At 41.4% G+C, this 12,754-nt stretch overlaps 1 long non-coding RNA gene across 1 annotated transcript in view; it reads left to right on the forward strand.

The window, feature by feature from the left end:
• Positions 1-2,954: 2,954 nt before the first annotated feature.
• The window catches only part of LOC121920786, a 59,158-nt gene continuing 49,358 nt past the window's right edge, over positions 2,955-12,754 (forward strand). Inside the window, exon 1 of the long non-coding RNA XR_006101768.1 lies at positions 2,955-3,083. This is a non-coding gene — a long non-coding RNA (uncharacterized LOC121920786). The remainder of the gene's footprint in view (positions 3,084-12,754) is intronic.

Here is a 12,754-nt window from a genome sequence, read left to right on the forward strand (position 1 = left end):
AATGTTTGGCCTTCTCAAAGAAGGATTTAAACATATCTTAGGCCCCATACAGACAGGCCAAAATAAAGCTGCTTCAGGTCACTTTGGAGGTATGCTGTTTAGATGATGCATGCATCCCAAGAGTCCGAAAACCAGGCCAAAGCCACGCTCCAGCTTTATTTTGGCCTGTCTATACAGACCCTCACTTTATTAAGGATATTAGCTCCCGATTTCTCCCCTCAAATACCTTTCTGTCGTGGTGGGATTGTGTGCTCCCATGAGGCAAAAGGATATACTGATAGTAACAATGCTGCTGATAGGGTCTTCCATGTCATGGTGACTCTCATGGTAGGATCTTCCATCTCACGGTTGCTTTTGCTGAAGAGCCAGACCAAATGTGCCAAACAAACTGGGCAGCAGTGGTGTGTGTGTCTATATGACACTGGCAGGGGATTTCTCAGAGACAACAGCAGTTGCAGCATAGCCAACATTTTTTAGTACTGCACAAAAGGAGGTACGGTAAACCCCCTTTTTTGAATGTCTTTTATCATGGAAACCCTATGATGAGACAATTGGAAATGAAACGAGATAGTGCCAGATGAAATGCTCAGGTTGAATGGTACTCACTGACCTACTGTGGTACTGTAGAGTACAACTCTGAGTAACGCTGTGGCTAATGAGGTACCTGGATACAAGCCAAAAAGATGTTTAGCTATTGCCATGCTCAGTAGCTAAAAGAAGTCTGAAGCTGCATAACATATATTATGGGAACACAGAATGTGAGAAGCACGAACCAGGGGAAGCTAGATATAGAAAAAACAAGAAATGGAACATGGAAACATTGCAAAACTTGGGGTAAGCAAGCTAAAGTGGACAGGAACAGGATATTTTGAGTCAGATAATTGCACAATTATTTACTCAGGAAATGAAAATCTAAGACAAAATGGGGTGACATTAATAGATGTAACAAAACCAGACAAGAGATATAATGCAAAGTCTGTCTGAATAATATCAGTAATACTTCAGGGAAAACTCATCAATATAACCATAACTAGAGGGCAAAAGAAGAACAAATTGAAAGATTCAGTGCTACAGTATAGGAAGAAATTGACCATATACCAAAAAAGAACTTATTGTTAAATATAGGCAATTGGAAAGCAAAACCAGGAAACAGTAGAATCAAAAATTGTAGGGAAATTTGGCCTAGGATCAAGAAATGAAGCATGAGAACAACTGACTGAATTTTGTGAGGCCAACAGTTTGTTCCTTTCAAGCACATTCTTCAAGGAACCAAATAAGGGACTGTATACATGGATATCACCTGATGGCCAAAGTAGAAATCAAGTAGACTACATAATTGGAAGCAGACGATGAAGAAGCTCCATTCTCCCTGCAAAAACAATACCAGAAGCAGATAGTGGCACAGACTATGAACTTATAATATCTAAAAAATAAAGTAAAGCTAAAGCAGAACTCTAAACCAATTATTTATTAAACACATCTGCATACCCCACACTATTTTGGGCTCCTCATATTTATCAATCACCTTTAAGGAACACTAGATCAGGTTCCCAGGAAAACAGGAAAATGTCCCAAGGCCAGGTGCCCTGTTTTCATGTCAGATGTGGCAATAGGGGGCTTCTCAGTACCAGTGATGGCATGGCAAGGTAAGGACTATGTGGGGCCATATAAACAGCTAGGGTTTCCCATGGAGTTTCCAGGGGAGCATCCACAGCAAACCAGGGGTCAAATTGACCTGGGGTGAAGGCTGTTTACCCTAGGATTGGGCCAGATCCAGTGGATCTATATCCAGTCTGGTAGGATTCTGGACTAATTAATGGCTTTAATTTTAATAAGACAAAAACAGTGATTGGATCAGGATACCCCAAAGATGGATGGATGGAAGTTTGTCTGAGGACACAAGAGGGGAAGGAAGGAGCACGTGGATAGCCAGGTAAACAAGACCATCAAATCTCAAAGACACTGACTGCAGCCAAAAGAAAGAGAAGCCTCAATGGATGACAGGTGAAACTCTTCAAGCAGATAAGGACAGATGAGATGCAAAAGGAAAAGGGGACAGAAATAGAGTCAGAACCCTGAATGCAACCAGTCAGCAGCTTGTGCACAGGGGCAAAGGGAACAACTATAATATTCAGTGGTTGACTCAATGTTGGATATTTGCTGTTTTAACTTGTTTCTTATGATGTTTTTAATTTGTTGTTTTAACTTTTAGATTGTGCGCCATAGGCAGGTTTTTTTTATATATATTCTTGATTTTACTTGGTTTTGTACAGTGCCGTGTAGATTTATGGCACTTTATAAATAAAGCTAATAATAATAATAATGCAGAGAAATAGAAGATGAGAACAACAAAATGAAGAAAAAGGCAGCAATGAGGTGACCAGCCTTGTCTCTCTTGGTAGGGAGTCGCAAAACCTGGGAGCAGTCACAAAGAAAAAGTTCTCTCTTGGTTTTTCATCCTCCCCCAAAATTTGCCACTAGTGTTAACAAGACCTGAAAAATCCCCCGAAAATCTTAAAACCTAATAAGCTTGCAAGGGAGGATATAATCTTGCCATTATTTGAGGATAACTGTTTTCCCCTGAAGTTAAGTTAATTAAGTTAACCAGCATGTTAATTAGTGAGTTAAAAGTTCAAAATTAACTTTTTGCATTGCTGCTTTCCCCAAATGTTCTAAAATCTTCCTTTTCTTCTACCTAAACCATCCCTTGTTCTTGAAAATAGAAAGCCCTTATTATTAAAATCCCAGGGGGTGGGGAGTTGAGGTAAGGAATTAAAAAAAAAGGCTCTGTGATCTAACTGGAGGGGGAGAGGAACTTTTAAAAATCCAGTGACTGGAAGGTGATAATAAAAGAAAGCCTGGTGCCTGCAGATGTCTCAGTAGTAGACATGAACAGCATTGCACAATTGTCAAGAAACTCCACCCCTGAACAGGCAAAGGCAGGCACATCATAGGCAACTCTTTAAGAAAGCAGGAGAGGAAGAGGGAAAGAGCCTCCTGGTGAATTCATAGCCTCCGAGGGGTGGATTTGAACTGCCCCCAATGACAGAGAAAGGTAAAGATGCCTGGATGAGGCTGCAAAGGTAGGTTGCATGAAAGACAAAAAAAGAAAGGACTGCAGCTGCTTTGAGACAGGAGTGTCTTTGTGACCTTTCCATCAGCCTAAGGTTGAAATTTAAAGCTAGTGCAATCCAATGGCAAGGAGAGTAAGCTGAAAGGTCCCAGCCAGGTTTAATTGTGGCTTCTGCTGCAAATTCACTATGTGCCTGGAAGAAAGCAGAATGTTTCTTATTCAAGAGAGGACAAGGCTCAGAGATCCTGCATGTTTGAAAATTTGTAAATATGAGGGAGTTTCTGCGTAGGTGTTATGCTGAAAGCTGCCCTTCTGTGATACTTTTAAAGAAGTAGGGGCCCCGTGCCTTTTGTAGCTGCCTGCTCAATATGCTGCAATGTTTGTTTTCTCAGCCTACCCATCTGCAAAATGGGAGTAATAATGTTTTACCTTACAGGGTTGTTGTGAGGATTACTGATAATGTATACCAATGGTATATAAATGCTCTTATTGTTATTGTAATTATCAATAATAATATTGTTATTATTATTATTATTATTAATTGATTTGTTTTTATGAGGAAGTTAGTATCTTAAGCTGTATTTTCTTAATTTACCGATTTGTCATACAGAAATTAAAAATAATGGTTTATCTTACTAAGTTATGTTCAGGTTACTAAGATAACGTGTTGTTGTTGTTGTGCGCCTTGAAGTCATTTTAAACTTATGGCAACCTGAAGGTGAACCTGTCAAGGGGATTTCTTGGCGAGATTTGTTCAGAGGAGGTTTGCCATTGCCTTCCTCTGAGGCTGAGAGAGTGTGACTTGCCCATGGTTACCCAGTGGGTTTCGTGGCAGAGCAGGGAAACAAACCTTGGCCTCCAATCGTAGCCCAACACTCTAACCACTATGCCATGCTGGCTCTATAAATGCTTAATCTTGGTTATTAATAACAGTAATTTTCTGTGGGGTTGCCAGGATGAAAAGTGGAGAAAGCTCCTGTACCTTTAATGGTTGTATAGAATTTCAGCAGGTGTTGCTTGTTACCTGGTAGTGTACACAACCATTAAAAGTATAGACACCATCTCCTGTTTTCAATCTGGCAGTCCTAAATTTGTTGCTTTTGGGGGGGGGGGGTTAAAGAATTTAATATTTATGCTGTATTTTCTCAGTCTATCTAGTAATAGTATGGGAATTAAAAAAATGGCTCATCTTACATTGTTGCGGTGATTATTATTAATATAATGTTTAGCAATGGCACACAAGCTTTTGCCAATATCAGTTTTTAACTAATTTATTTTTGCAATGAACTTGGGGTGTGTTTTCGCAGTTGTCTGTTTGGAGCAGGGAAATAATAGTAATTTTCTACCTTATAGGGCCGTTGTGAGGATTACTAAGCATTTATGTTTTCTTGATATACATTATCTTAAGTATTATTGTGCGTATAGTTTGACACATCCATTCTGTAAAGCATTTAATTGTCATTTAATTGCAAATTTACTTTGAAGACAATTATTGGTGGAAAGGGATAAACCTGACATTGCATTGGTGGTAGTTACTACCATGGATACTGAGAGCAGGCAGATGGAGATGAATGAATCTAGGTTTACTTGCTTATTGATATTCAGCTGTTGAATCTTGAGAAGAACAGTTCTGTCTCTTTCAAAGCCTGGAGGCTCAGGAACCCAATAATTTGAGAGACAATAAATAAATGTCTTGAGTAAATACAATAAAATATGCCTATCAACTGATAAAGCTTTATTGCAGATGAAGCTGGGTAAATGACTTGTTGGTTTTCTGCCTCTAATGCAGTTGTCATCCTCTTTCTCCCAGAAGTCATGCTGGGGAAATGTTATTAGTTTAATCTCTCTGTTTCTCAGGTACCTGGAAATGGCACAGCACCTGTGAAATGTGATAATCCTCCCAGAGAGGGTATTGCTTGCTAGCACCAGAATTATCTAAGTATGCCCTCTGCTGGCACCAGTAGTTTGTTACACTAGCCTTGTGCAAAAACTGAGCATGTTACTAATAATCAAAGGTGGCAGTATACCCTCCAATATTTCACAAATAACAACTGAAGCATATGTGCCCAAGCAACATCAGCGTGTGGCTGGCAAAAGTTATTAATGAGGAAGAACAGACAAGCAAGGAGAAGCTGCAGTGGTTTGCTTTTCCTTGAGTCTTTTGGGAAGGGAAAGACTCTGTCTTTCCTCTCCTGTCATCCTTACTCAGCTGAGTTAATTGAAGCTGCAGTGGTTTGCTTTTGCCTGACTCTACTGGGAAGGGAAAGATTCCACCCCTCCTCTCCTGCTGCCCTTACTGAGGGGCTGTACAGGCTTCAGTCGCTTGTTTTTGCCCCACACAGAGGCCGCACCAACCAACCATTTGATTGGTGCAGTCTCCGTGAGGCATAAAAAGATCCCACAACCACCGATGATATACGGATGAGGGTGAGCCATGATGACTCTGGGGTGCACGGTAGGGCTCAGGAGCATGTGGACTCTCTGCATTCCCAAACCCTAAAACCGGCCCCATGATGGCACTTTTTGCCCATCTGTATTGGTCCTGAGTTAATTGGCCGCAAACTACTCAGGACAAAAGGAGAAAGTGGGAAGAGGAAAAGGAAACTGAGGCCTGTTACAGACTGCCAAAATAAAGCTGCTTCAGGTCTCTTTGGAGGTATGCTGTTTAAATGATGCATGCATCCTAAGAATCCGGACGCTGCACCAAAGCTGCACTCCAGTGCTTAGGAATGGAGTGTGGCTTTGGTGCGACCTCCAGACTCTTAGGACCCATGCATCATTTAAATAGCATACCTCCAAAGAGACCCGAAGCAGTTTTATTTTGGCAGTCTGTAATAGGCCTTAGGAATTTTAAAAGCAGCTGAAAAAGTGAGACAGCACCAAATTAATTGGGATTATCCATGACAAATCAGAACAATTGGAGAGTACATTGGGCTCTTGGTATCCACTGGGGTTTGGTTCCAACACCTCCCGTGGATACCAAAGTCTGTGGATACTCAAGTCCCATTGAATATGGCAGGGTAGTAAAATTACATCCCTTATATAAAATGGCAAAATTTTCAAGCTGTGGGTGCTTGAATCTGTAGATAAAAAAATAGTTGGTGTGGGGGGCTGACTGTCTATGTTTGATGGGGTGCTAAGACTGGAAATGTACCTAAAATAATGAATCTTATGAAATGCTAAAGTATTTTTCCTCTACCTGTTCTCATGCCAATGTGTTGGAGTGTATTTCCCAGCATCCTTAGCCAGCCATGACTAGAGAATGATGGAAAATGCATTCGACAACACAGGAGGAAAGTAGGCTGGGGAGGGCTGTACCAGACTGCTACACTTAGAGTTCAAATGCCATGAAATTTAAACAGATGTTGGGGTTTGAAATGGGGAAAGCTAAAGCGGTCTATAGACAGGGCCTATTGGCTGCTGTCGTTACGTGCGAGAGACGGCGCTTCCTGACGCACCTTGCCCCTCACACATAACGAGGGCATAAAAATGGTGGCGCCCTATACACATGGGCACCGCCATTTTGACATCACGGACGTCTAGTGTCCGCATGTCACGGCGCCTTGATGACGCCGCAAGTGCACCATTGGTGCCTTGCGGTGTCATAACGGTTCCAGAAAAAGAATCCGCTTTTTGCGACTTCTTTTTGCTGCGTGGGGGAGCCGCGCGGTTTGTCTGCTGTGGCTCCCTTGCACAGCCAACAAGGGGGGCGGCAGACTGCCCTTTTGGGCGGTCTGTAAAGCACCTTAGTTTAACACCGGGGTTGCTACAAATGACTGAAGAAACCTCTACATTGCTCCTCCTCTGCCAGTTAAAGTCAATCTATTCATGAAACTATTCATTGCTTGGAACTCAGTGTGATCACCTGTGAATTGTTCTGTAGATTGCCCTGCCCTTAAAAGGGTACACTACATATCTCTTCAAAGGTTATCATCTCTGCACCAGGGGCACCTCTATCATATCAACTATGCCTATTTAGGAAGGACAAATTGATTTTCCTTTTTAAAAAAAATAATGCTAGTTTTCAATTTGCAAAAATTCAGTTTACAAAATTTATTTGCATTTTTGACACATTTCTTCAACTTCAGGATAGAAAAAAGCTTGAATTTTTTTAAAAAAAAAATTGAACGAGGAAGAAGTCAAAACCAACAGTTTGTGTGTTTGGTCCCAGGGCTTTCAGTGTCTAAATCGTAAAAGTCTGCATTTAAATCTCTTTGTACTCAACCATGTTTGCACAAAATTAGGAATGCTACCTCTTTTTATTGCTGAGGCTCCTCATCTTTCACCATGATCATATAGCGCTGGAAGCTTGAAGGTTGACCAGGGGCTCTTGTAGGTTGACCAGATGTCCCCCCTTTCCAGAACATATCCTACATTTCAGCCTTCTGTCCAGGAGAAATTCTAAAATGTCCTCCACTTTGAGCATAACTAAGAAGCACAATGCAAATGTTGAAAGATTTTTTCCTCCTTAATTTCAGCAGAATGGACAAATGAAAGGAATAATTCAAATGTAGATTCAGTCAACGGTTTGTTGTTGGTAATGAACTGTTTTACGCATTTGTCTTGCTCAGAGTACTTATAAGTATCTTGCAAGCCAACAAGGCATTTTAACAAAGATAAGGTCATCAGAAAAATACACTTGAGTACATAATAAAATACAGGATATGTAATATAGCGGTAAATAAACCATATAAAATGAATTTAAATTTCGATGAGTATTTTTAGCTTTCATTTGGGAATGTCCTACATTTTTCTTGAATGGCCTACATTTTGGAATCCCTTTTTCTCCTTTGTGGTTATGACATCTGGTCACCCTGGTCTCTTGCAATTTTAAGCCCCAAAAGATTGTAAAGAAGGAAGTGGGACAATAAATCTGCATGACGCCAGGCAAAGGTATCTTGCCTTTCCTTATGATTGCTTTCATTTCTTTCACAGCTACTTACTAAGGAGATTATCTCACCAGGGCCAACTCAGCAACATTCGTGGTATTGGAAGCTAATGTAACAGTAGCACTATAGCAATTGATATTTTCGCATAGCCTCACAATAGTGGCAACATAAAAAACAAATAATGTTGTGAATGCTTTTCGCAAACATCAGTTAATAAATTGTTATTACATTGCGATTGATCATTTTGTGCATGTGCCATCTTGGTACTACAGTGCATGTCTGACATTAATGTTTTTGTCCCGCACAGAATAAAATCAAATTTATTACTTCACCACATTATTTTTATCCAGTGAAAACAAAATTGTGCCCCATACCTCAAAATAACACTGAAATCCACTGCAAAACTGATCCTAGCAATGAGAATGAATTGCCTCTCCTGAAATGCAGTCTGGGTAAATGTCCCAGGTTGCTTCCCCAAAAGTGCAAATGATATGCGATTAACTTCCACACCTTCACAATCACACTTCATTTGCACTATTGACAAGATATCCATGGGAGTTCCTCGTGAGATGTTGCAGGAGCATGCTGGGGGTCACAGGAGAAGTACTGGATGAGCATGACAATGGCCGGTAACAGACGGGCCATTTGTGATGCATTCGTCACGTGCTAGGGTTGCCTCAGGGCAGTGCAGCCACACGCCCCTCAACCCTAGCATGTGACGAGGGCATCATCATGACGGCCATGATGACGTCATGCATGCGTCGCGTCCAAATGGCACGGCGCATGCGTAACGTCTTCATGCCATCCCAGGCCATTTATGGCGGCCTGGGCACAGCGCGGGAAGGAGCTTGTGATCGGGGATGTGGCAACCACATGCCACGCCCCAACCCAGCAGGTCTGCAGTGCAAAAAGAAGCCACAAAAGGTGAAATGGTGCTTCTTTTTGCACTACGGAAAGGACGCCATAGCAGCAGGCAATGCAGCTTTTCGGTGCTCCTTTGGTGCAGTGTATGTATACACTGCACCAAGGGAGTTCTGTGATGCCTCTCACTGTACAGTGGAGCATGCAGCATCACGTTGGCATGGGGGTGCAGTCGGGCATGCAGCATGTGGTTGCCATGCCCCCACTCTGCCCCAATGCCCATGTTTGTTGCCAGTCTATTAGAGCCAGTCTTATCTTGCATTAAGCACAGCACTCCTTTGTAGAGCTTAGTTACACACAAATGATGAAGGGTGGTATTGATGGACAGTGGGCCCTTGGTATCCGCTGGGTTTGGTTCCAGGGCCCCTCCTGTGGATACTAAAATTCGTGGATGCTCAAGTCACATTCAATACAATGGCATAGTGAAATGGTGTCCCTCATATAAAATAGCAAAGTCAATGTTTGTTTTTTGAATTTATATATTTTTGAAATATTTTCAACCTGTGGGATGGTTGAATCCTTGGCTAAAGAATTTGTGGATATGGAGGGCCAACTGTATATGAGACCTAGCTCCAAGAGGTGTCACGGAACCAGAGCTAAAGCAGAGATTTCTTGCAGGAGAGGTTTACAGTTTAGGATAATACAGGCTTTTTAAGGACAATCTAGGGATGTCCAATGACGCACAGTTTTGGCAACAACAACCTCTGCCCTCAGTCTGCCTCTTATACATGATGAATCCACACAAGTTGCTCAGATCACCACAAGATGGCAGTCCTTCCTAGCAAAAATAAAGCCACAGTTCTACTTGTCTGATTTATTTTCATTTTTATTGCATAGTCTTCATGTTTGGGGAGGTTCCCTATAGTTTGTATACTTGGTAGATTTCTGAATTAACACACTGCAAAGGTAACTAGCCTTTTAAAAAGCCTCTATAAAAAAATCCTTTTCTTCAAAGCAATTGTTATCTGTATACACATTTCCTGATGCAAATACAGCTGGTCTTCTACTCCACAGATTCTTTATCTATAGATTCATCCATCCACAGTTTGAATATTAAACAAACAAGCAAACAAACCTACACACTTGAGTGATATATTTCAGGTGGTAAATGGGTGGAAAGATCCAGTGTGGCATTGTGGTTTGAATGTTGGCCTACGGCTATGGAGACCAGACTTGGATTCCCGACTTGGCCATGAAACCCACTGGGTGACTTTGGGCAAGTCACATGCTCTCAGCCTCAGGAGAAAACAATGGCAAACCTTTCTAAACAAATCTTGCCAAGAAAACCCCATAGGATCATCTTAGGGTCGCTATAAACTGGGAACAAATTGTAGGCACACAACAGAGATTACCGCACAAGGTGCTCCTGATGGAAATTACAACCTATGATTTCTCTCCTTTTCGCACATCATCACTCATCCGTTGCCAATCCGTCGTTATAAACCATTATTATTTCACAATTTTGCTTTAACAAGAGATACCTGCCAATACAAACTTGTGCTGTAATAATGATATAACAACAGATCAAGAAAGGATGAGTGATAACATCGTGCAAAAAGGAGAAGAATCATAGGTTGTAATTCCATTTCAGTTTAATCATTACCGCCTTGTACAGTAATCTCCAACAACAAGATGAGTGGGAATGATACACTACATTTAAGGATGAAAACAGATCCTTTCACACCATGGATGAGAGAAAAGATAACATGTGTTAGCTGTCAGAGAACATGGTGCTGTTTAGCTTAATGTTGCTTCTTTTACTCTTGTTGGAATGGAATGGTCTATTTAGCTCAATGCTTTCTATTTGTACTGAAGGGATTTGTAGTGAATTTCTAATTGTAGTGAAGGGAAATCTATTATGGAACCTACACATCCTTCAGACAGGACCTACAGCTACATGACTAAGGCCCTGTGCAGACCAACCATTAAGGCCGGCCTGGAGGCGGAGTTGAGGCATTGCGTCCACATGACGCATATTCCAACTCTGACCCCAGGGGTGCTATGACACCATGCACGCTCCACATGGTACATGGCGTCATGGTGCGTGGCATCATGGTGTTCCTCTGGCACTGCATCCACATGACACAGTGCCAAAGAAGCACCCTGGAAAGGCAGGATCGGAGCCATGGCATGTGGTTGCCATGGCCCCAATCCGGTGCACTTGAAGGAGGCTGCAGGCCACCCCTTAGGGGCGGTCTGCACAGCCCCTATAAGTGTATCTGCACTACACATTTGTATCAGTTTCATACTACTTTAACTGTCAAGTCTCCATCCTATGAAATCCTAAGATTTATAGTTTGGCAAGATGCTTAGAATTTTTAGCTAGAGAGTTCCAGTGCAATGATAGTAGATAATAGTAAGGTTCTCCAACTGTTGTTGGGCTGAGTCTCTAGTAGCCCTAGCCAGCATAGCCAATGATATGGATTGTTCTGCACGATTCCTATTCCTGCATTAGAGAGAGAGGTCAAACCTGGGAAACAGAAGGTCCAGGTTTAATCACCAGTATTTCTTATATAGTTATGCATGTATGTCTGTATGTTCTGTTAGTAGTAGTAGTACTAGTAGTAATAACAACAACATTTATTTCTAATGCCCTTTTCACCAAAGGATGAAATGTCAAACACATATAATAAAAAATGGATGATAAAACACAACACTATAAAATGGTAAAATACTATGCTAATATACTAAAACTAAAAAATATAATATATTTTGAAGGATCAGGTGAGAAGAATGACCTCTGCCCAAGACTCTGAACAAGTGCTGCCGATCAGAGCAGACATTATTGCATTGAATTAGCAAATTGTCCGGCATAGTATAAGATGGCTTCCTGCCTCTCTAGCAGAGGTTGGAAAAGTTATCTTTGGATTACAGATCTGCAAATCCTTCAGCCAGGTAAGGAAGTACAGAAGTTGATACCCCCAAAAACAACTTCCTCTAAGCTCTGATCTCTAACTACTGTATATGAAAAGATGTGGTCCTTGTTAAGTTTGCTTTTCAGCATTGTCGCTGTAACCATTATCCCACATCACAGCCAGATGTTCTATAACATTTTTTTAAAAAGCAGTCTTCATTTTCTTCAGTTCAACACACCAAACTAATCAAGAATTCAATTTGAACATCTTTACTCAGCGTTAACCACACCACCACACTGTCCTGTTACACATAATAATGCAACACCACAAAGGGTTGGGTTATCTGTATGACCCATCTCTCACCTGAATAGTATAGTTCACAGAGGTTTCCCTTTTGGCCATCATAAGGCCAGACGGAGTTCACATTTGCAGACACGCTTCAGCTATATTTTGATGTGAATGGTTGGCTTTTTGTTCTTTTTTTTAAAAAAAAGAAAAGGAAAACCACTAGTTCGTCTTCAACTGCTGAAGTCAACTTCCTCAAGAAACCACGAAGTGAAAAATTCTCATAGGAAAAAAACAATGGCAGGTCTTGCTTTTTGCTTTTTATGATCCTGATGAGATTTGTGAGCTTTTGTGCCAGCAGAAGAGAAACAGATAAGAGCAAGATAATCAGAAAAAGAAAAGGACAGAAAATCTTCATGAGCAACATATTAGAGTGTAAACTATAGCAGGATGTCATGAGAGATAGTGAGATGCAGTAGTGAAGTGCTGGCCTGGGATTTGGAAGATCTAGTCTCTGGACCCCCACTGACCCGTAAAATTCACTGTGTGACCTCGAGTCAGTCAGTTTCTATATGCTGTTATGTGCCTTCAAGTTGGGAAACCCCCGTCATGGGGTTTTATTGTCAGGATTTGTTCAGAAGAGGTTTGCCATTGCCTTTCCCTGAGGCTGAGAGCATGTGACTTGCTCAAGGTTACCCAATGGATTTCATGACTGAGTGGGGAATTGAACC

This window comes from Sceloporus undulatus, chromosome 1, assembly GCF_019175285.1.
Source record: "Sceloporus undulatus isolate JIND9_A2432 ecotype Alabama chromosome 1, SceUnd_v1.1, whole genome shotgun sequence".
Taxonomy (NCBI): domain Eukaryota; kingdom Metazoa; phylum Chordata; class Lepidosauria; order Squamata; family Phrynosomatidae; genus Sceloporus; species Sceloporus undulatus.